Source organism: Paroedura picta, chromosome 15, assembly GCF_049243985.1.
Source record: "Paroedura picta isolate Pp20150507F chromosome 15, Ppicta_v3.0, whole genome shotgun sequence".
NCBI classification, from domain to species: Eukaryota; Metazoa; Chordata; class Lepidosauria; order Squamata; family Gekkonidae; genus Paroedura; species Paroedura picta.
The window spans coordinates 19,391,905-19,412,103 of record NC_135383.1 but is presented as its reverse complement, the minus strand read 5'-3'; the positions used below and the strand labels follow the sequence as shown (position 1 = coordinate 19,412,103).

The window sequence follows — 20,199 nt, the reverse complement described above, 5'->3', positions numbered from 1 at the left end:
ATAGAGTTCTCTCAGTCCCAACTACCTCACAGAATGTCCGTTGGTGGAGAGGAAGGGAAGGTGATTGTAAGTAAAGAGTGGAATATAAAAACCGACTCTTCTTCTAAGTTTAAGGTGACCAGATTTTAACATTGGTAAAGCAGGACACCATTGACCGGGGGGGGGGTTCTTGATTAAAAATTTGTTCTATATGGAGCAACAAAAAGTTTAATAGAACGCATAGAACGCAAAAATAATATCATAATATATATATATATTTTTAATTTCAATATAAGTACAATTTGCCATGTACCCCCAGATGTCCCTCCAAAAGTGGGACAATCTGGTCACCTTATCTAAGTTAAATGTACCTATATAAAGATAGAGTCAAATGGGTAGCCATGTTGGTCTGAAGCAACAAAGGAAAGTTGGAGTCCAGTGGCACCTTTAAGATCATCAGTTTAATTCTGGGTAGAAGTGTTTGTGTGAATGTACACTTCTTCGGCTATCTCATGAAGGTGTCCCAAGAAGCATGCATGTAGACAAAAGCTTATATCCAGAATTAAACTTTATTGGTCTTATGGGTACTCAAACTTTGTCCTGTACCTCTATGAATATGTAAGCTGTGCTTCTATTTTTGTAAGTAAAATTTCTTTCTCTCATTACCATTGGTGTCAGATCATCTTTGCAACTCATTTGAACAGCACTTTCCCCTTAACTGAGGAACATGGAGAATAAAGCTTCTGTGCTTCCAAGGCAAATGATTTTTATTTTTAAATTTAACCCACCAGATTCATCTCAGAACGAGCTCAGTATTTATAAGCTCGGTGAGCCTTCAGAAAAATCTTGTCTGTTCTCCAAGAATTCTCTCCTCGTTTCATTTTACCACATTTTTCTTTGGCTCTCACCTTACATGGGGCCTGTTTCATGCCAGGGAGGCGTCTGATCAGCAGCTGGCTTTTGTACTCTCAAAGGAGAGGAAGAGTGGTGCGTTTCCTCCACCCCAGCCTGACTGTTCCAGCAATCTTTGGTGCATCTGCTTTGTTCTAAGCCTGAAGTAATCCAGTTTAGCCTACAACACGCCTGAAAACTCCCCCGTCAGGGAAGACTCCTCCATTTTGCCCCAAACCACCGTTTTCTGTCCCTCCATCCTCCCCTTGCTCTTTTGTTTTGTAACAAACATCTGTAACAAACAAACTGTTTTGTAACAAACAAACTGATGAAAAGTTCTTGGAAGCATGAAAGTTTGCACAAGGTTTTATGATATGTAATTTGGGCCCAATAAAAAGATGCTACTCTGACTTGTTTTTGAAGTGCTCCGGCCTGACAGACTCTGCTTGGGGGCTCTGACAGCCCTTACACAGGCTTGTAGTTGTCTGGGTTTTGTCTACTCTGCCCTCACCCCACCCTGCCAACCATGAGTGGGACGTTCACACAGCTCTTCTTCCCAGCCGTATTCTGCATGATCAGGCCACTTCTGGGTTTTTTTGAGGCCTGAAGAATGTTCCAGGGATTTCTCAGTGGTAAAAAAAAGTCTGCAGTAAGGTCAAAAGAACATAAAAGCCTTTATAAAATATATTAACATTAAAAGAGTCAAACCTTAAAATACGCGGCTGTCAGCATCACACTATGAAAACGGCTCTAATTTGTGATTACAATTCAGCTTTGCCTGCAAGTCCGGCAGGGCACGGGTGTCGTCTGACAATGTATTCCGCAGGGGAGGGGACCACAACTGAGAAGGCCCTTCCCCTGGGGACAGCTGACTCAGCCATCCTGGGGCCAGTCCGAATGGCTGCTTTGGAGGATGGGCTGCATAGTTTGTACCATGCTGAGATCCCACTCCTCCCTAAATCCTGCCCTAACTAGGCTCTACCATGTCAAAAATATTTCCCCATTCAAAGCTGGCAACCCAGCTCTGCGAGGCCCCCATTTCACAACCTGAGCAGAAGAATAAAAGAGGGGATAATATTTAATTTGAGATATGCCTGGGGAAGGCACTGGCAAACCACCCCGTATTGAGTCTGCCATGAAAACGCTGGAGGGCGTCACCCCAAGGGTGAGACATGACTCGGTGCTTGCACAGGGTATACCTTTACCTTTACCTTTATGCCTGTCCCCAGGTGGGACCTGGGCATCCCCTGATTTTACAGCTAATCTCCAGGTGGCAGAGATCAGTTCCCCCGGAGAAAAGGGCTGCCTTGGAGGATGGACTCTGTAGCATTATACTCCACTGACATTCTTCATTGCCCCAAATCCCACCCACTCCTGGTTCCCAAAGATTCCAGGTATTTCCCAACCCAGAGCTGGCAACCCTAGCTGAGCCTTATGAATTGAACAGATTCATATAACAAAACAGGGTTGCAAAATTTGGTGCTGTCAATAAAAAAAACAACCCTGTGGGGTAGGGCAGCCACAGAGGAATCAGGCTGCCCTATGAACAAGTATAGCCAAGAGACTATTTAAACCCAGACCTGCCCTAGCTCTCTTCCAGACCAGCTCTGAACTGCTTGTTCTGATATGTAGACCTCTCTTATTGTGGAAAGTCTGCATGCTTTAGATTGCTTTGGGATTTTGCAGACACTCCCATGTACCCAGGCATGCCCCTGCAAGCCCCACAATAAACACCTGAAACGTTGCTATACCTTCAGGAGTGTTTTCTCCCTTGCACACTTTCCTGCACTTTCAAATCTGCCTCCAGGATTAGCTGAGCCTTCAGATCTGTGCGCTGGTCATGTCCAGGGGCTGGGCCCCAGTTGCTGGGCCGCTGGAAAGAAGTGTGGTACCCATGATAAACTTCCCCAATTCTGCAGGGCCTACAAAAGGGAGCTCCTCCACCAGGCATTTGTGTGAGACCAACCAACTCAAACATCTGCTGCCCCCCCTCAGACACCCTTCCATGACTGACCAATCTGACCTGCCCAGGGATTGTCATTGTTGTTCTGTTAATAACACTGTTCTGGTTGTCATGTTATGTTATGATTATGTTATGCCAAGTTATGTTATGATTGTTATTTATTGCATTATAATATTCCATGTAAGCATTCCACAAAGTTTAAGGTAAACTGCCCAGAGCCGTAGGGAAGGGCGGCATAGAAATCTAATTAATTAATTAATTAATTTGGGAAGAACAAAGCCAGGCTAAGTTAAAATCAAGACGGGTAGCCTTATTAGAAGAGAAGAGGAAGAAGAAGAGTTGGTTTTTAGACCCAACTTTTCACTACCTGAAGGATTCTCAAAACAGCTTACATTCGCTTCCCTTTCTTCTCCCCACAACAGACATCCTGTGAGGTGGGTGAGGCTGAGAGAGCCCTGATATTACTGAAGAAGAAGAAGAGTTGGTTCTTATATGCCACTTTTCTCTACCCGAAGGAGTTTCAAAGCGGCTTACATTCACCTTCCCCTCCTCTCCCCAAAACAACCCTGTGAGGGAGGGGAGGCAGAGAGAGCCCTGATATTACTGAAGAAGAAGAGTTGGTTCTTATATGCCGCTTTTCTCTACCCGAAGGAGTCTCAAAGAAGCTTACAGTCGCCTTCCCTTTCCTCTCCCCACAACAGATCCTGTGAAGGAAATGAGGCTGAGAACTACAAGCATTCATGTATGTATGTATGTATGTATGTATGTATGTATGTATGTACGTATGTATGTTTCGATTTATCTCCTGCCACCTTCACAAAGTGACTTGTTACTCTATGTTACCCTCGCAGCCCCTCCCTCGAATTTGAATGATGCCATGCTCAATAATAGCATGCCAGGCTCTCCACCTTCCCAGGCTACATTTTCCCAGACTAAAGTACGCACAAACTTCTAATCACTACACGTATTCCTAAGGGCACAGATCAGTCCGGCAAGGTCACAATGACAAAACACCTGCAAAAAGGAGAGCTGTGAGAAGCCACTTCAAAATTAAAACATACGTTAAAAATAGGTCAAAAGGAACATGATTTAGCCAAAGCTAGGAGCATACAACAAGTCAAAAAAAACCATAGGAGAAAACATTAAATATAAACAGGTCAGGAAATCATTATATGGCAAGTTCATACAGGATCTTGATAGTTACATTGAGGGTTTTCTGGGAGGTTACCGGTTTACTTTAGTTTTACTTAGCTTCTATACAGAGGCTACATCATAAATGACCATTGTGTTTCAGGGAGTTCCAGTGACACACCTCACACATAAGCAGTGCCTGGCCACATGGCACTATTATTAATTGTTGTTGTTGTTGTTCTTTTCACTGCTTCTGATAAGAGAGGGCCTGTCCCATGTTCTCACAATGGAAGCATTCAAAGCTGGGCCACCCACTGGCACCACGGGTGTTGAGCCACACTCTAAGAACACCCCAGCCCTCTTGGTCTTATTACTGTTACTAATAAAGAGCATTCAAGAGGGTAGCCGTGTTGGTCTGAAGCAGCACAACAAAACAGAATCAGAGTCCAGTGGCACCTTTAAGACCAACAGAGATTTATTCAGGGCGTGAGCTTTTGAGTGCAGGCACTCTGGTCTCAGGATAAGATAGTTACCAGCTCAGCTTCTACTTGTAGGAATGTTTCACACTTGAGTGGAGACAGATGGGGCAAGCAACAAATGGTCAAGTGTAAGCCTTTGGTCACTAACATAGGCAGTTTTATTTCTCCTATGTTTTTGTGAACTGCAACTGAATTCGAGGGGACTGGTTGGCTGTTTTAGCATAGAATTGTCATATGGCCGTATCTGGATGTAGTGAAATTGTTTACTAATTTAATAGGATTAACTGTTGCTTATATATTCCCACTGTCATGACGGTCAGTTCATAGTCTGAGGAAGAGTGCTAGCACTCGAAAGCTCACGCCTTGAATAAATCTTTGTTGGACTTAAAAGTGCCGCTGATTTTATTTTATTAAAGAGCATGATACATTAATGCAGGGGTGACCAAACGATAGCTCTCCTGATGTATGTGGACTACAATTACCATGAGCCCCTGCCAGCATGGCAGGGGCTCATGGTTATTGTAGTCCACAGACATCTGGAGAGCCACCATTTGGCCACCCCTGCTTTACTGAGGAACAACAATCCCTCCCTCCAAACCCAGCGAAGTTACAATCTGAACTTTGCAAATCGGGACTTGCAGAAAGGAGGCCAGGTCTTTAGATGTGTGACGCATCCTTGCTTCAGCCACCATGGCCCATTTCCGTCTTTGAAGGATTAATATCAGAACTAGGTCAACCAGTGAAAGCAAGCCAGGATGGTGGAAGGGGTCAAACCTTTCCCTGCACAGCTCCAATCTACATTCAAGGTTCTAAATAACTATAATTTTAAAAGACCTACTTCAACCAATAACGGGCTGCCCCAGGGGGGGAGTTTGAGCACAGAGAGAGATGCAGGGGCCTTCCCATTCATTCTTCTGATAGACCAGTGGGATGCTTTGTCCAGTCCTGCCCCATTTAGGGTAATGAACAAAATGCCTAGTTTCAAAGCTACCTTCATCTCCGCTGACTGCTTCCATTTCTGCTCCGAATCTTTTCCGTCCCCTGATTGGCCAAAAGTCCCAGGTTTAAAACAAACAAGCCAGCGAGCAAACCCAAAGCATCTTTTGAAAGAAGTCACTCCTCTAAGCAAGGGAAATCCAAAATCAACCATCCCATGAAAATTCCACCGATTGCATTTCTTATAAAGATGCTGAATCCTAATGCAGGAATGGCTTAAACTGAAAATCAATAAGGAATATATTAAAATATATTAAGTTTCAGTGCTGGAGATGGCAAGCCAGGTTATGACAATCAATGACTATAACAGAATTTCCTGTAAGTTCGACAGTAAATAACAAGATGTTCTTTGAGCTAATTGAGTTTGGCCTGTCAAGGAGAAGTCTTTAGCAAGGCAGAGAAACATTCCTGAGCCAGGTAATAAATATATTTAAATTGGTTTTGTCCGGAAAAAGAAGTGCGTGCATGTTGACGGTGGGGTGTGTCTTAACAGAAAGTTGAAAAGGGTTTAGAAAAATAACATTATGAATATGTATATACTAGATTTTGGATTTGGGGGATCTTCTGTTTGGTGACTCTGACAGAAGCCTCTTATTCTGCAGCTGCCGAATAAAGATATTTTCTTCTTACATATGTTCTTATTGGTTAATCAATTAATTAATTGGTCACATTATTGAGAGCTTCGTCATTGGATAGTGGACCCAACACTAGGAACTTCTATAAGTCTTCCTGAGCTAGCTCCCAGCAAGGAAAGAACAAGAAGATAGATATTCAAGAATTATTCTCAGAATTTGGTTTCTGTCTTATGTACCTTGGTGCTTGTCCACACCTTTATCTATTTCATAGAATCATAGAATAATAGAGATGGAAGGGATATCATGGGTCATCTAGTCCAACCCCCTGCACTATGCAGGACACTCACAATCCTGTTGCTCATCTATTTGATGCTTACCAAGAGACAGAAAGGGTCTTTTAAAGGTTTGCAAGCCCAAACTTAAGTATTGCACAGCAGCCCTGTATTTGTTTGTTTATTTATTTATATACTGCCCTCCCCTAAGGCTCAGAGCGGTTCACATGGAACGAAAACAAACTCAGTGACTATATGGAATAATAAACAAAGAAATAACATTTTAACAAAATAAACAATCTAACACAGAGGTCCCCAACCTGTGGGCCACGGCCCGGTGCCGGGCCGTGAAGGCCATGGCGCCGGGCCGCGGCTCCCTCTCCCCGCCCCCCCCCGTAGTAAAAAACTTCCCAGGCCGCAAGCTTGCGGCCCGGGAAGCTTCTTACTGCGGGAGGGCGGGGAGAGGGAATCAGGGCCAGGCCGCGCGGCCGTGCGGGCGCGGCCCGATGCGCGGGCGTGGCCCACGGGGGCACGGGCCGTGGGCACGGCCCGATGCCCTGCCGGTCCCCAGCCTCAGAAAGGTTGGGGACCACTGATCTAACAGACTCATGGTTGGTAAGGTCAGTCCATCTTAAGCCTGATCCGGAATTCAACTGGTAACCAATGCAATTGTTGGAGAACGGGCCAGATGCGGGACCTCCATGGTGTCGCTCTGAGGACTCTGGCCACTGCATTCTGGACCTGCTGTAATTTCCGGATCAAGGTTAAGGATAGGCCTGCATAGAGCAACTTGAAGAAGTCTAGCCTACAGGTAACCATTCCATGGATCACTGTGGCAAGGTGTTCCAGGGCCAAGTAGGGCACTAGTAGTTTGGCTTGGTGAAGGTGAGAGAAAGCCAGCTGTGCTACTCTTGTGACCTGGGCCTCCATGGAGAGGGAGTTTCCAGGATCATGTCCAGGTTCCAGGCAGAGTGAGCCACTGATAGCTGCACACTAGTTGGCTTAGGGCGGGATAGAAGTTTAAAGAAATAATAATAGTTGAAGAATGAACACTGAAGCAACGAACGACACACGAAGCTGCCCTATCAGACTCCGAATCAGACCCTAAATCAGACCCTTGGTCCATCAAGGTCAGCCTTGTCTACTCAAACTGACAGCTGTTCTTTACCGAATCGGGCAGAGGGACTTTTCCATCACCACCTATCTGGTCTTTTCATCTGGAAATGCTGGGAATTGGACCACAGCTCCTGCCCAGTCATCCCTCAGTCAATTCATTGATTAGTTAATTGCTTCAGTCTACTGGGGGGTAAACGGTAATGACTGGGGAAGACACTGGCAAACCACCCCGTATTGAGTCTGCCATGAAAACGCTGGAGGGCGTTACCCCAAGAGTCAGACATGACCCAGTGCTTGCACAGGGGATACTTTTACCTTTACCTTTTACATGAGTTTACACATGAATCAAACCATTTTAAAGCACCCACCCCTTTGTTCCTAGGTGAGAGCCAGCTTGTTGTACTGGTTAGGAGCACGGGCTTCAAATCTGGCGAGCTGGGTTTGATTCCCCGCTCCTCCACACGCAGCTAGCTGGGTGACCTTAGGCTTGCCACCACACTGATAAAGCTGTTCTGACCCAGCCGGAATGCAAGGGCTCTCTCAGCCTCACCTACCCAGCGTGTCTGTTGTGGGGACTGAAAGCCGCTTTGAGACTCCCTCAGGTAGAGAAAAGCAGCATATAAGAACCAACTATTCTTCTTCTGATAGACACCTGGATCTGTGTTGCAGAAGAGGTATCACACTCGGAAGCAGATAAATAATTTCTGAATTCATTAAAGTTTTTATATTCTGAACTTTCCCTCCATTCATAGAATCATAGTTGGAAGGGGCCATATGGGCCATCTAGTCCAGTCCCCTGCTCAATGTAGGATCAGCCTAAAGCATCTATGATAAGTATTTGTCCAACTGCTGCTCGAAGACCACCAGTAAGGGGGAAGTTCACCTCTTCCTTTGCAGCCAATTCCACTGTGAACGCCTCCCCCCCCCCAGATATCTAGTACAAGTCGTTTAAACCCTCTATTGCTTAGTCCTGTCCTCTGCTGCCAACAGGAACCACTCTCTGCCCTCCTCCAAGTGCCAACCTTTCAGATACTTCAAGAGAACCATCAAGTCCCCTCTCCTGTGGATAGAGAAGATGTTATTTTACCTTTGACAATGTAGGTTTGCAGTCGCACTGCAATGCAGACTATGCCATAAAAAAAAATACTCAGCAGGAAATGGAGAGGGGAGGGCGGGTGCGAGGGCGGGACAATGCTGTAGAGACTATTGCACCTTTCCCCCTCCTTACAGGTTTGCCCCTGGTTGCTCACTGATGGGATGTGTGGTGGTTGTAAATCCAATATTGGACATTTCCCTCATTGCGAGTTAAAAATGGTCAAAACTCGACCTCGGGATCCAGGCAATGTGATGTGGAGGGGGCTCTAAAAGCTGACAACATTCAGAGGTTGTCCAGGGACAGATTCCTCTTGCAGAAATGGCCTTACTTTGTAATATATTTTTAAACTTTGTTGAACACTTATTGGGTGATATGACCGTATATGATTACGTTGACCTGCCATGACCAGTAATGGGCCTGGAAGAGGTAGGGAGGCACCCCAGGTGGGCGTGTCCACAGTTCTACTTCCGAACCATATTCTCCACAATCGCACCACTTCTGGGGCTTCTCAAAGCCTGAACAATGTTTCAGGAGATTCTCACTGGTAAAAGAAAGTTGAGAAAGGCTGCTATTAGGCATCATAATTCTCTAACTGCAGAATAGTAGAAGAGATGGGAACTGTGAATAGAACCTAATGTATTCCACAGAGGGAGACAAGAAGCCGCCAAAACAGACTGAACTGGATAGTCTGCAATCATATTACATTGCATACTGCATGCCCCATCCTGTTGACTGCATTGATCCAATGCTGAACACATCCCTTGAGGTTTAGTGAGTAAATAATGTAAAATTGTTGCTGTTACAGGTTAGGTCCCTGTATGGAGAAACAATCTGAAATTTACCGTACAGGGAGAAAGTCTGAGGGAACAGAGAAAAAGAACAGTTGGTTTTTATACCCCGCCTTTCACTGCCAGAAAGAGTCTCAAAAGTGGCTGACAACTGCCTTCCCTTCCTCTCACCACAACAGACACCCTGTGAGGTAGGTGGTGTTGAGAGAGCTTTGTAAGAACTGCTCTAACAGTACTGTGACTCAACAAAATCGGAGTCCAATAGCACCTTTAAGACCAACAAAGATTTATTCATGGTGTGAGCTTTCATGTACATGCACTCTTCCCCAGACTAATGAACTACCACCATAACTGATTTTGTTGTGCTACTTCAAACCGACACGGCTACCCGCTTGAATCAGTACTGTGAGTAGGTCATCCAGCTGGCTGCATGAGGAGTAAGGAATCAAACCTGGCTGTCCAGATTAAGAGCTACCACTCTTAACCACTACACCAAGCTGGTGGAGGCACCACTAAAAGAGGGGAAAAGAAGACACCTCTTCCAGTTTCATGCACCTAGGCTTCATTTCTGAAAGAAACGGGGATGTCAGAGATTGTGCCAAAGGTTTTTACAGGAAAGGCAGGTCTTGAGCAGGGACCTGAAGGCCAGTAGAGAGGTGGCCTACAGCAGGAGTCCTGGGAGGCAGTTCTAGGCCTTACAGCTGGCAAGGGGGAATGAGAGAAACCCAGGAGAGAGAGAGAGAGAGAGAGAGAGAGAGAGAGCTGAGTTGCACACCTGATGCATCACATCAGAAGATCTCCCATTCATAAAAACGGAATGTGCTCTCATTTGCTTAGGCATTTTTAAAGGAGGACAACCTGCAAGTAGGTGTGAGCAAAGGGAAAAGTCTTGAGCAACCAGCAAGCTGCCTATTTCAGTGCTTTGGAGAGAGATAAGAAGAGAAACTTTCCTGCCCTTGCAGGAGAAGGAAGGGTGGGGTCCGGAGATGGCTCATAATGTTTGCTATAGGTATCTGGAGCCTGTAGGTATCTGGAACACGCATACACACATGCCCCCTTCTGCAGCAAGTGTCCAGCCACCCAGGTGACAGCTTGGGGCAGGACCATGCTGATGTCCTACTCACTCCCAACATGAGCCTGATCTTCCACCAGGCAGGCCCAAGCTTTGCCCCCTCCCGGGGGTGGGGGAAATGCTTCTGAAGCCTGGCTTGCAGCAATGGCTCTGGTAAAGATGGAGGTTCCTCTCCTGGGGATGATGGGATGCCTTGACCTGCCCCATCCTTCAGGTGCCATGATGTTTGTTGATTCTCTCCTTCCTTCCCCATCTGAAGGGCACAAAGGTTGCCCAGGAAATGGTATTGTCCATCCACTTTCAGTGCACTTTGGAACTTGATTTTGCTGTGCAAAACGGTAAAAATCCACTTGCAAACCGTCACTAGAGTGGACCTGCATTATTTAACACCTGTGAAAAATGCCTTCAGTTTTAATTCCTGAGAAAAGAAACCCTTTGGCAGATGTAAGCAATCTTCAAGTTTGACAGAGTGCTGCAAGCAAAAAACGACCAATCTCTGCCCCAAGGAACTACTAACTAACTTTTTTTTTTGGGGGGGGGGGATTAATATAAAAAGCTTGAGAACTCATGTAGATATGTGTTTTGTGTTTTAGCCTTCATTAGAACAGCCCCTTTTACATTTCTCCTTGTTCTCAGATGTTGCTGTTGTGAGCTTTGATATTTGGCTTATTTTGGTTGCTGGCCTTCCTGATTCCTTTGAATCTTTTTCTGTTATTGAAGCAAAAAAAAAATGTCAGCGATTGCAAAAATGTACTGGGGGGGGGGGAATTCAGCCCAGCGCAACTAAGATTGGCATGAGAAGACAGATTGGCTTCCAAGAGGGCTTCCCTCATGCGCTGATTGGAGTACCCTGTTGCGACTGGTTTGGGCCAAGAACGACACAACATCCGCTGCCTCCCTCAAAGAACACGGACGGACAAACCCGATTTGCCACTTCTGGAAACAGCCACGGGTATCTTGTGACAAAGAACTGGGTGAGATTGGATCAGCACTGACACGTCCCACGTGGACACAACTCCCTGTTTGTGCTTCCGGTTTTAATTGAGGCCTGGGCTGATTATAAAATTCTCTGTTTGGGACAGATTGCTTTAAAGGGTGGGAGGAAAACAACAACAGGAACCCAAGCACAGGGACAAGCAGCACTTGCTAGGAATAAAGAATTAAACAGAAAGTAGCCCAAAGTACCTTGGTTACCTGATTTAGGGATGCAGTCTATTACACCCGTTCACAGAGGACGCTGCCTGCTGAAAACCAGATTTGCTATGGATCCCAAACATGTGTAATTAAACACAGTACCAAACAGTTTTAAAAACATGTAGTGAGCTTGTGAAATATATGGTAACAGCTGCCACGATCTTAGATGCATCGAAATGGGAAAAAAATATCCTTACCCGATCTTGCAGACTGATTAAATAAACTGAAGGGATATGGGTCAATGGCAAAACTTACATATTTGGTGCACAATAGATTTGGTGCACAATCAGGTTTTAATAGAAAATGGAGACCAATGTTAGATTGTATGCATTGATCAAGTGAGATGGAAAGAAATAATTGATTCATATGAGGTATTTGTAAACCAGTAATTTTCAACAGTGGCCATATGGTGCCCTGGGGAGCTCTGGCACACACACACTGAAAAATGTGGTAAAAGGTAAAGGTAAAGGTATCCCCTGTGCAAGCACTGGGTCATGTCTGACCCTTGGGGTGACACCCTCTAGCGTTTTCATGGCAGACTCAATACGGGGTGGTTTGCCAGTACCTTCCCCAGTCATTACCGTTTACCCCCCAGCAAGCTGGGTACTCATTTTACCGACCTCGGAAGGATGGAAGGCTGAGTCGACCTTGAGCTGGCTGCTGGGATCGAACTCCCAGCCTCATGGGCAGAGCTTTCAGACGGCTGCCTTACCACTCTGCGCCACAAGAAGCTCTTTTTGTCACATATGATATAATTAATTGCTAGGAAGTTTAACCTTTGCCAAGGGAAAGAAAAGGAAATCATGTAACCCATTCCTTTGTGTGTGTTTGAATTAATGCATTCAAGAAAAAAAGATGAACGCACATGCTTGTCTTGGTTTAATGTTCTAGAAATCTGTCTTGCATAAATATAGGGTAAGGAATGTTGGGTATAGATAGTTCACTCTTAGCCTAGGCCTTTTTAAGCCTAGCTTTCTGTGCAAGTGGCCAGCTTATCGCAATAGGCCCTGGAATCTGAGAAGAGCTCCTAAAAAGGCTGGGGCCAAACAAAATCAAGAATGGTTGATGGAAATGATGGAAACATGAAAACTCAGGATGAAATATAATGGGTACTCTGAGGTAGCGTTGGCGAGATCAAGGGAGAAAAAATATACATTGTAAAATGTCATCTCGATATTTATAGTTCTGTAAATGTAATACGTAGTAACGTTTTGTTCTCTACACTCTGTAATATGGCGTGTCCTTTTCTTTTCTGAATAAATCAAAGTTTTTACAGGGGGGAAAAAAGGAGGCTGTCCACTGGGCATCCACTTCAATGGTTGCCCAGGTTCACCTTCCGTCCATGCAGGAGGCACACCCAGAAACACAAGAATAAGTTCTGTGAAGAACAGGTAATTGTTACTCTCACACAGCCTTAAAAAAATAATCTTGATATATGTGATAGTGAGAACAAAGTGTACCTTGAATATTAATTCTGAAAATAACACTGCTTCAGTGACTGGAAGTATGAATAAAAAAAAGCAAGCAGGAATCAAAAGGTAAAAAGAATTTTTCTAATAATATTTATACTAATACTACTTATACTAATTGTAGCTCTATTCAGTGGGTAGCTAGGCACAGACTATCCTTTCTGAGAACTGACCACTGACAGCTAACTCCCTCCCCAAATTCACAGTCCACTCTCTCTGAGGTGAAAACTGACCACTGACATCTATCTGCCTCCCCCAATCCACAGTCCACCCTCTCTGAGGTGAAAACTGACCACTGACAGCTCCCTCCCCAAATTCACAATCCACCCTCTCTGAGGTGAAAAAGGACCACTGACACCTAACTCCCCCCAAAATTCACAGTCCACTCTCTCTGAGGTCAAAACTGAGCACAAATTTACAGTCCACACAAATTCACAGTCCACTCTCTCTGAGGTAAAAACTGACCATTGACAGCTCCCTCCCCAAATTCACAATCCACCCTCTCTGAGGTCAAAACTGACCACTGACAGCTAACTTCCTCCCAAATTCACAGTCCACCCTCTCTGAGGTGAAAACTGACCACTGATAGCTAACTCCCTCCCCAAATTCACCGTCTACCCTCTCTGAGGTGAAAAATGACCACTGACAGCTAACTCTTTCCCTCCTTCAACAACCCAAAGCTCTCTGAAATCCAACTGGATATTCTCAGGGTCTCCAAATATACCCAGATCGGACCTTGGCAGGGGATTGGCTGTTGGCAACGAAAACCCAGATCATCTCCTATTCATCACAATCAGCTTTTGCCAAAATGCCGGCTGTGACCGTTTAATGAAAAGGGTGATCTGGCCACAGTGACTGATAGCATCCAAACTAGATTACTGTAAGAAGCTCCACGTCAGTGAATTCATCTTCAAAATGTGGCAGACAAATGTGGCAGACAAAATGTGTCAGGGGAAAGATATAGGGACAGTGTTTCTCCAGTGTCCAGAGATCTCCAGTGGCTGCCCATTTGTGTTGTCAGTCCCTTCCCTACATGGTTTGGTACTTGAAGGAACAATTCCTCCCTTAATGTCCAGCTAGCTGGCTAAATTCTGCCCCTTGAGCCCTGCTCTTTGTTTCTCTGTCTTCAGAGTCAGCTGGCAAACAGAGGCAGTGCCTTTTTGGTGCTGGCACCCCACCTTTAAAATACCCTTTGCATTGAGACTACCCTTGACCTAGACGCTCATCCTACTGTCTTGTAGGTTCCAAGCAAAAACATTTCTTTTTACCCAGGCTTTTAAAACGAGGATCTTTTTAATCTTTGAAGGTATTTTATAATCTGTTTCTACCCTGAGATGTGTTTTATGAATACATTTTATGTCACTTGGTGATATGCTCTTTTAATGCTTTTGTTTTTAATAGTTTCCTTTTAATTCTGCCCATTTATGGTGTAGGTTTTATTGGTATAACTTTTCCTTGAGCAAGTCTCTGGAGAGGTGGCACAGATGTTAGATAAATAAATACATGTAATGTTTATGAATTGTTGACATTAAAAAATCTTACATGAAAAAGAACAGGGTTGGTTTTTATTTTGTCCCCTTACAAATTCAAGTTTGCTATTTAAAAGGCAGCTACTCTCTGATTCCAATAAACATCTTTCAGTTTAAAAAGTTATCCTTTTCTCCCTCAAAGCACTCTTCCTTGCTCATAGTCAAAGGATGTAAAGGAAGAACTCTTTCAGGATGACTTAAATATGGTAATCTTCTAACCTCTTCCCTGAACCAAGAGGAATTTTGTGTGGGCAGAGCTAAACCAGTCAGGTTGATAACATTTAGGACACAATTACTTGGAATTAAAAAAAAAACAGGTACTTGCCTATTTAAAAACTCTCCTCTCAGTTCTTTAAATATAAGTTGTCATGCCACAATTAAAAAATATATTTTTTACTAAAAAATTATTAGATTAGATTACTGCTTGGAGGCTCTTCACGGCTATGATCCTGCTTACAAAGAACTGAGAAAATTATTTGTGCCCATTACTATGGAAAACATGGGACATCCATTCCAGAGTTCTTTTGGGGAAGGGTAGCACAAGAAATGAGTCCAATTGAAATTACGAATGACAGAATTCTTGGACGGCTAGTGAAATTAAAATCAAATAATCATCTAAAGTGAAACTGTTGTATTGTAACACTGGTACCTAAAATGGATCTACCGGGGATGCACAAATTATAGACAGCCTAATATCTGTTTTATTTTTCAGACTTTTTAGTCGCTGCTTATTTGAAGCGTCTTGGGCGATTTACGACATTAAAACCAATAAAAACAAATAACGAATATAAAACATTAACATTAAAAAAAATTCAAATGTTAAATAAGTTGTTATCATCATTGTTATCAATAAGTTGTTATCACCACTGTTAAAACAGGTCAGAGATATGGCTACCATCCAAAGGTCAACCTAAGTAGTTCAACTTTGCATGATCTGCAGAAATTAAGCAAGTTTGGCAGATCACAGATAAGGGCCACAACTGAGAAGGCCCTTCCCCTGGTGACAGCTAACAGAGCAATCCTCTGCTTGCTCAATTACCTTCCCCAGTAAAGATAGATTAGACCCTGGACCAGGGGTAGTCAAACTGCGGCCCTCCAGATGTCCATGGACTACAATTCCCACAAGCCCCTGCCAGCATTCGCTGGCAGGGGCTCGTGGGAATTGTAGTCCATAGACATCTGGAGGGCCGCAGTTTGACTACCTGGACAGTAATTGGTCAGCTTTTTATCTATGGAGGATTTCTTTAGAAAAGGTCAGGCACTGGCAAACCACCCCGTATTGAGTCTGCCATGAAAACGCTAGAGGGCGTCACCCTGAGGGTCAGACATGACCCGGTGCTTGCACAGGGGATACCTTTACCCTTTTAACAATCGCCTCTTTAAGGGAGCTGGGGAAACAGCCCTGCGAGAGGGACAAATTAATAACCTGTCTCAAAGAGCCACTTACCACTTTGTGGCGTCATTTTACCAGCCACGAGGGACAAGGATCCAAGGAGCAGGCAGGCAGCTTCACAGCTGTCCAGATCCTGTCAATATCTGCAAGGGTGTGTAAATAGGCAGAAGCCATTAGTCAAATTAGGATTATTAAACACATCCAGCAACAGAGCCTATCTCACCAAATGTTTGAAATTCTTCAGAGGAGTTAGTCAAATTAGGATTATTAAACACATCCAGCAACAGAGCCTATCTCACCAAATGTTTGAAATTCTTCGGGAGAGTTATGTAGATGTGTGATCCAGCAGGCATTATGTATTTGGGGTTCCAAAGGCTTCAGATAAGGTCATCAGACTCCTGAGGAAATGGAAAAACAAAGGTTCCCCCTCAGATTAAGAACTGGTTGAACAACAGGAAGGAATAGGAAAGTGGATGGTTTCCACCATGAAGGGAAGTTGTCAGCAGGTTCCCCCAAGAATCCATATTGGGGCTGGATTCAGGTGGAATCTGTGTTGGTTTGAAGCCAACCAACACTTTTTGGTTGTCACTTTTTTGTCCGTTGTCACTTTTTCAGTTACAGTAACACAAGAATTTCTCAACTATTACATATAGGTTGGGAGGGGTAGTTAGTTATTCTTACTGGAAATCTAATCCCTCACCCCGCCCCAACCTATACATAAAGGCTAAAGAAGTGTTGTTTCACTGTATCTGAAGAACTGTGCATGCACAGAAAAGCTTACTCCTCGCATGAAACTCTGTTGGTTTTAAAGGCGCCACTGGTCTCAACACTGTGTTCTGTTGAGACTGGAGTTATTTATTTTGTTCATAAATGATTTGGAACGGGGGGTCAGCAATACTGAGGCCAAGTTTGCAGGTGATACAGAATTATTCAGGACTAGGGGCAAAGCCCATTGTATCCAAGAATACAACGGGCGCTAGAGCTTGGCAGTTAGGACAGCCTTGGGGCGAAAAGGGCTGGTGCAGCCTGTCCAAGCCTCTGTTCTCATCCCCCTTGGCAGCCCTACTGACCTCCCCTCCCTTCGGTGGTCAGGAGCAGACTGGCAGCCAGACTGGACTGGGTGAATGGAATTTTGGTCTGTCCTGGTGAGGGGCCAATAGGAAGGCGCTTTGCGCGCCTCCCCATTGGCTGCTTGGTCCTGGATGGACACTCGGAGGGCCCAATCAGGAGCCGCTTCGCGGCTCCTGATTGAGCTCTCTGAGTTTTTATCCTGGACAGGGCCCGCCCTAACTCCTCCCCAGGTGGCCTTACCCTTTTATTTAATACCGCAGGAACGGTTAAAGATGGTAAAAACAAAACCTAATTTTAAATACATGCTGATAGGGGTTTGCACTAGAGAGCAAGCTGGGGTGGTGGTTAAAATGTTAGATGAGGACCTGGGAAACCCAGGTTCGAATCCACACTAGTGGCATGGAAGCTTGCTAGGGGATTTTGGACCAAGCGCACACACTCATTCTAACCTAGCTTGCAGGGTTGTTGTGAGGGAAAAATGGAGGAGAGGAGAATGATGTATGCTTTGGGTCCCCATTGGAGTGAAAAGCAGAATCTTTAAACCGCCCGTGGCGCCACAGGCGCCACGGACTATATAATTCGTTAAGCCCCCTTGAGGTGGGCTTTGTCCGTGATGAGGAAGGGTCCGGATTGGACCCTTCCTCACGACAGACAATCGGAGGGACCAATTGGCAGGCGCGAAGCCCTCCGATTCCCAGCTCCAGCAACTGCGAGCCGCGCTTCGCTCCGCGCCTCTCGCCGCGTCAGGCCGCCGCCCGAGGGAGCCCCCGGCAGTTGCCGCGTCAGGCCGCCGCCCGAGGGAGCCCCCGGGAGTCGCGCGAAGCACGGCTGCCGGGGGTTCCCTGCCTGGCGGGCTGACGCGGCGAGAGGCGCAAAGCGCCTCTCGCCGCGTCAGCCCGCCGCTGCCGGAAGATCGCCGCCAAGATCGCCGCCGCCGACCAGCCTGCCGCCGACCAGCCCGCTGCCGCTGCAGCCGACGACTCAAGTAAGCACCTAGCGCCCGCTGCATTCCCCTGCAGCGGGCTTGCTTACTAGTATATATATAAATCAATAAAAGAGAAGCGATCCTGACATTAGGCTGATCCTGCACTCAGCAGGGGGTTGGACTAGATGGCCTGGATGGCCCCTTTTGACTCTAGGATTCTATAATAATTCTATAACAGAGAGCTCTACAAAAAATGTTTTCTTGGTGTGCAGTAATGGTCAAAAAGGCAAACTCCATGCTAGGGATTATTAGGAAGGGAATGAAAATAAAATGCCCCATATTATAATATCCCTGTATAGATCTCTGGCCTTGTTTTTTTTTTTTTAATACTGTTCTGGTTGGAGCATCTTCTTTCTAAGGAAAAGCTGAGTTCTGGGTCTTTTAATTTTATTAACTTCTACATTGTCTAAAATTGTATAAATTATGTGTGGAATGGAGAACGTAAACAGAGAGAACTCTTTCTCCCTGCCCCTTAATACAGAAACTTGGGGACACCAGTGAAGGCGATGGGCAATAGAGCTAGGATGCTGAGCGGCAGAACATCTGTTTCGCATGCAGAAGGTCCTGGGTTCAATCTCCGGTGCCCCCAGTAAAAAATAGAAGAAGAAGAAGAAGAAGAAGAAGAAGAAGAGTTGCCGCTTTTCCCTACCCGAAGGAGGCTCAAAGCAGCTTACAGTCGCCTTCCCATTCCTCTCCCCACAACAGACACCCTGTGGGGTGGGTGACGCTGAGAGAGCCCTGATATCACTGCTCCGTCAGAACAGCTTTATCAGTGCCATGGTGAGCCCAAGGTCACCTAGCTGGTTGCATGTGGGGGAGCGCAGAATCGAACCCAGCATGCCAGATTAGAAGTCCGCACTCCTAACCACTACACCAAACTGGCTCTGGTAGAGTCAAAATATCTGGTAGGTGATGTGAAAGACGTTTGCCTGAGCCTTTAGAGAGGCCTTGCCAGTCTGAATAGACAATACCGACTCCAATGGAGTAAGGGCCTGATTCAGCACAAGGCTGTTTCCTGTGCTCAAGTACTTTACGCAATGTGTAATTAAGCAGGTCCACTGATGGCTGCTAGTCACAGTGACTAAAGACATATTCAGAGGCAGTAAATTCTACATGCAGACAGTTAACCGCTGAATACCAGTTTGACGAGGCAGCGTCCAGGAAAGTGAAGCACTGGGCCCCTATCCCCTGCTTGCTGGCCTGCCAGGGCTACTGGTTGTGTGAAAAAGGATGTTGGAACCGATGGACCAGTGGTCTGATCTAGCAAGGCCCTTTTTATGAGTTCATTCGGGTAGCCATCAAGGCATAACGCATAGGATCGCAAAATTTTGCACGAGGGCATGCAACAGACGTAAGCAGATGGTTAGATCCTTAAACGCAGCTGATATATAATGACAATGCTAAAGGCTGATCTTAGCATAGCCCGTGGCAAGTTTTTTTTAAGGGGGTTTTATAGCGAAGTAAACAGAAACATTTAGGTGGTGAAATGGGTTCCCTCTAACAATGCTAAAGTTGCCAACTCTGGGTTGGGAAATACCTGGAGACTTTGGGCTGGAGCCAGGAGTGGGCGGGATTTGGGGCATGGAGGAATCTCAGTGGAAGATAATGCTCTGGAGTCCCCCCTCCCAAGGAGCCATTTTCTCCAGGAGAACTGATCTCTGTTGCCTGGAGAGGAGCTGTAAAACCAGGGGATCCAAGCTTGGGACTGGCATCCCTAAACAGTCCTGTTTTACCCCTACGTGTGCCCTGCTCTTATTTCTGTAAATACAAGTATCACAAGCATTGTTGTTGTTGTTAGGTGCAAAGTCGTGTCCGACCCATCGTGACCCCATGGACAATGATCCTCCAGGCCATCCTGTCCTCCACCATTCCCCGGAGTCCATTTAAGTTTGCACCAACTGCTTCAGTGACTCCATCCAGCCACCTCATTCTCTGTCATCCCCTTCTTCTTTTGCCCTCGATCGCTCCCAGCATTAGGCTCTTCTCCAGGGAGTCCTTCCTTCTCATGAGGTGGCCAAAGTACTTGAGTTTCATCTTCAATCACAAGCATACTATCGCAAGCATACTATATAGCAACCAGACTGAACGACAAACTCCAGGGTTGGTCTACACCAGGCTTTCTCATCTAGGGGTTTGTGAAACCCTGGGGTTTCTTGACAGCCCTGGGAAGGTTTCCTAAATGGGTGGGAGGTAATTAATC

At 45.5% G+C, this 20,199-nt stretch overlaps 1 long non-coding RNA gene across 1 annotated transcript in view; it reads right to left on the bottom strand.

The window, feature by feature from the left end:
• The window catches only part of LOC143824950 (uncharacterized), a 28,066-nt gene that overhangs the window by 5,908 nt on the left and 1,959 nt on the right, over positions 1-20,199 (bottom strand). The window contains exons 2-3 of the long non-coding RNA XR_013226918.1: positions 16,243-16,341; positions 15,998-16,086 (exon numbers count right to left, since the gene is read on the bottom strand). This is a non-coding gene — a long non-coding RNA (uncharacterized LOC143824950). The remainder of the gene's footprint in view (positions 1-15,997; positions 16,087-16,242; positions 16,342-20,199) is intronic.